The sequence below is a fragment of the Centruroides sculpturatus genome, unplaced genomic scaffold (assembly GCF_000671375.1).
Source record: "Centruroides sculpturatus isolate CEXI.00-Female unplaced genomic scaffold, Cexi_2.0 scaffold1467, whole genome shotgun sequence".
Classification (NCBI taxonomy): Eukaryota; Metazoa; Arthropoda; class Arachnida; order Scorpiones; family Buthidae; genus Centruroides; species Centruroides sculpturatus.
The window spans coordinates 187684-191979 of NW_019385654.1; the positions used below are offsets into that span (position 1 = coordinate 187684).

General features: G+C 29.5%; 1 protein-coding gene across 1 annotated transcript in view; it reads right to left on the minus strand.

The window, feature by feature from the left end:
- LOC111640900 (protein AMN1 homolog) overlaps positions 1–3331 on the minus strand; it is a 22537-nt gene extending 19206 nt beyond the window's left edge. Inside the window, exon 1 of the mRNA XM_023386993.1 lies at positions 3282–3331. The gene's annotated coding sequence lies outside the window, so the exon portion shown is untranslated. The remainder of the gene's footprint in view (positions 1–3281) is intronic.
- Positions 3332–4296: the final 965 nt, after the last annotated feature.

The following is a 4296-nucleotide window of genomic DNA, read 5'->3' on the forward strand; positions in this document are numbered from 1 at the left end:
CCCTCACCCCCCCGCGTTGGAATTTCGAAAAATCCTTTCTTAGTGTGCGTTTCCATGACGTACCCTAACTGTGTACCAAATTTCACCTCTTTAGGTTAAGCGGTTTGCTCTGGCCGATGATGAATCAGTGAATGAATGAGTGAGTCAGTCAGGACAAGCAATTTTATATATTTAGATTATTTTTGATATATCTTATACTGTATCTTTTCTTTAAATGTTTGAGAATGGTTAAATCAAAATTTTGAGGAGAGATGGATAGGATGACAAGGACCTACTGAGTGGCCATCACGATCACCAGACCTAACACCACCGGACTTTCTTTTTGTGGGATCTATTGAAGGATTAAGTTTACGGCCTCAAACCAAAAACAATTCCTGAATTAAAACAAGTAATTGCAGAGAAATTTTCTGTAATTACCATGAAAATGTGTCAAAAAGTTTGTAGAAGTGTTGCTAGCAGAGTTCAGCATTGTATTGAATATGAAGAGAAACATTTTAAGCATGTCCATTAATAATAAACCATGTTAATCAATAATTACCATCCATATTTTATCTAATGTTACAACTCCTGCATTTCTCATAATCCATGTAAGTTTCCTAATGATCTTTTACAATTTTGTAACATTACAATAAATTTATGCTAACCTGTATGTAATTTTTCCCGTATAGTTGTAACACGAGTTGAAAAGGGACATAATTGTCTGAAATGCATACTCAAATAAATAAAAAGTTTTTCTAAAGCTTGTCCTCCTTTTTATTGATGATGTAATAAATCTAGCTGAAAAGAAAAGCCACCTTAACGCTCACATAATTGAACACAAAGCATATTGCATAATTCATTAATATTTAATCATTGTATTTTTGTTGTTGTATTTATGTAATTTCTGTTCAATAAAATTTAAAATTTTTTTAAATTTCAAAAAAGCATTACTTATTACCCACCCTGTATAATAATTCAGAAATTACATCATTGTTATTTTCACTATCCATATAACAGTTAATTAATTAATTAAGATAGTATTTAATTTGAGATTACAAAGTCAACACAAAATATTTACATATGCTAGTTAAAAGTCATCTACATATTCCCTTCCATTCTCTATGCAAATCTGGATACCATTCCCATAATGAAAGTTGGAAATCATAAAAAAAAATCCCAGATAGGTGTGTTTAGGGCTTCCATTGTTGTAAAATAAAGAAATTTGCTTTTGCTATGTCCCATAGTGAATTATTGTGTTATTAAGTCTAAACTTTGAGGATGATATGAAAGATAAAACATGATCCATGTCAAATTTCTCATTTACTATATTTGTCATTAAGCTATTCTCAGAGACCTAGCACATTCTCACATGTAGAAAAGTCACAAAATAAGTCCCTACGTAGAAAAGTAAACCATATTTTCCTTTCTATATGTGAAAAGGGCTCGTTTTCACATTTCTGAAACACATGTCCTGCTTCACTTATAAGAGCATACCTCTCATATAAAGGAGCATATAGACTTGTGTGTGCATGGCATGAGCACATACATTTGTGCACATTCTAAATGTGTGTGTTCTAGTGTTCCCACTTGCCACTAGTCAAATCATTTCTGTGAATGAAATTGTTCGTTTGGTTAAGAAATTGTTGTAAATTCATCAAATCACAAAAGGATTTCCCATGGTTTTTTTTATCAGACTCAAAATAGATATCTGACAGCTCTGGCATGCATTGAAAATACCATATGTATTTTAAAAGACGGTTCAAGAAATATTTACATAAAACATTTGAAATCACCTTAGAGATTCAGAATGAATATGATTCCCAAAAACAATTATTTTTTTCAAATATCCAGCAACTGCCTGAATTCTCTGATCCATCTTTAAATAAATAGAAGAATTTAAATTCAATTTTTGATGATAGTAAAAAATGAAATTATTAGTTATGTAAAAAAAAATTAAAAATTGACTACTTTTTCTCAAACATATTTTTATAATTAAATTTATGTGAAAGCTTTAATAAATATATTTCTATATTTCTAGAATATTACATTCATTAATCAATTATAAATCTTAATTGTAAATTATGAAATATGACATTTTCATAAATATTTTACCTATCCTTAATAATTATAAATTTTTAATATTAATTATAATTGTAATTAAATTATAATTTTTCTATTGTGAAGAAATTTTGAATTACTATACAAATTTTTCAAAAAAACAAAAAAAAAAAAAAATTAGTCCAAGTTATATGACGTGAGAGTAAGAAGGGGTTTTACTATATGATTTTACTTCAATGAGCAACTTTTCCATTCAACCTCTGGACTAAACTTCCTATTTATGCAAAAGATCTGATAAGAAACCAAGTGTAAAACTCATGCAAATAGTATCATAATTCAAAGTCAAAGCTTTCAAAATAAAATGATTTTGGAAATGGAAAAGAGCCTACCTGCAATGTTTCACAGGAAATCAGTTCAGCTGTTCCATATAATACTCAAATAGACATGCATCAGTTCAAATTTATATAGACAGATTATTATTAATTAATAATCATTCAACCAATGTTATTTTGCCTGCCTACTGTTTTAAAATCACTATTGGCTCACAAATCAGACATACATTTGATCTACATACACAATTACTCAACTATAAAAGCCTGAAAATATAAATTTGAGCAAAGATGGAAACAAAGAAAACTAACTATTAAAAAAAACTGATGAAAAAAATCTCTGCTGGAGGCAACTCTGTGCCCAGCAAGGGATAATCTTAAATTGCTTTCACTGTTTTTTTCATCAAAAAATAACTTATGTTTACATTTATACCCTATAAAATTAATTTCAGCCATTTTCAATTTTCTAAACATATCAATGACAGAACGGAAAACAAAGTTCCTTACAAAAACATATTCCGCACGTGGCTTTTCGCTCATTAATAAATAAAATTTACATTAAGTTGCGCGCGCACTTTAAATAATGACGTACTTATACCGTGTGACGAAGTACAATTGCTAATGAAATTCGAACAAAAATTAGCTAATTTTTGTATAATATTGTATATTTTACAATAATAAGTAATAATAAATTACTTAATACGCGAAAATTAATAATATTTTCAATAATTTGAGAGAATTTACACCACAAACAACTTCAAACAGACGTTAGAATTTTATCAATAATTCACCGTAAAAAAGATATTTAAATTGCAAATACGTTATCATTAATGAATATTTGCCATCTTCTATCAAGTTTAATTATATTTTGAGTCAAATTTTAATCGAAAAATAAACGTAATCCACAAAACTCACCAGAGCAGAAGACACCAAACAAATCTAGCGCCCCCTGAATTTCATTAGACGCCCCCTTTTGGATGTAATTTATAAATCTATAAAATGAAAACAAATTACGGTTCTTGTTCAAAATAATCGATAAATAAATAAATAAATATGCATATTCCTCATCCTTTGTAAACGTAACAGGATGAGGATGAGAAGAGATGATATTCGTGATATCGTAATTTTAATTAATAAATATGCATTATCCATTATTTGGTAAAGGAAGAATTACATCTTGTATTTTATAGCTTAGGACCACATGTTTAAATCCGGCCCTTGATATATTTCAAGTTTTAAAAAGTTTTTATAGATACAAAAACACTATAAAATCTTACAGAATTTTTATAATTNGTGTGCCGGGCTGTGAACAGCTCACGTATTTGTAAAATCTAAGTGACTCGTACAACATGGAATTCATATAAAACGGAAAAATCAACTGTGTTATAGGGGTGGTCGACTTGTATAGTATTTTTTTAATAAAAAATGTTAAAAATTTAGCGATATTTTATACGAAATTTAATAGCATTATTAGTGATAATTTAGTCGTTTTATTAAGTAAATAAATCATCGATGAAAATTCGCTTGAAATAATCTATTTCCACTGCACTTCATCGGACTGTATAATATGTCATTAGAGAGGTTGCGGCCGAAGTTTTCATCTCTAAAACGTGAACGTCGAACGTTGAGCGCAGTGGCGTACCGTAGTGGGGGCGGCAAAATTTCACAATAAATAATAATAAAATCTTGTAAAAATTTGAAACATCCTAAACTATGCTATCGTCCGGACAGTCCGGGAATCGGCTCGCCGTCCGGGTGAACTAGTAATTTTCTTATCCGAGGAAATCCTGCGAAACCTATTGACCCCTTTTTTTGTTTGTACGATTCGTTCGCGCTCATATACACTACTAATATCCAATAGAACTATTTTAAACAGGTCGCTGCACTATCACCGAATTTTTCATTGCTTGTTCTGTGACAAAACTGAATT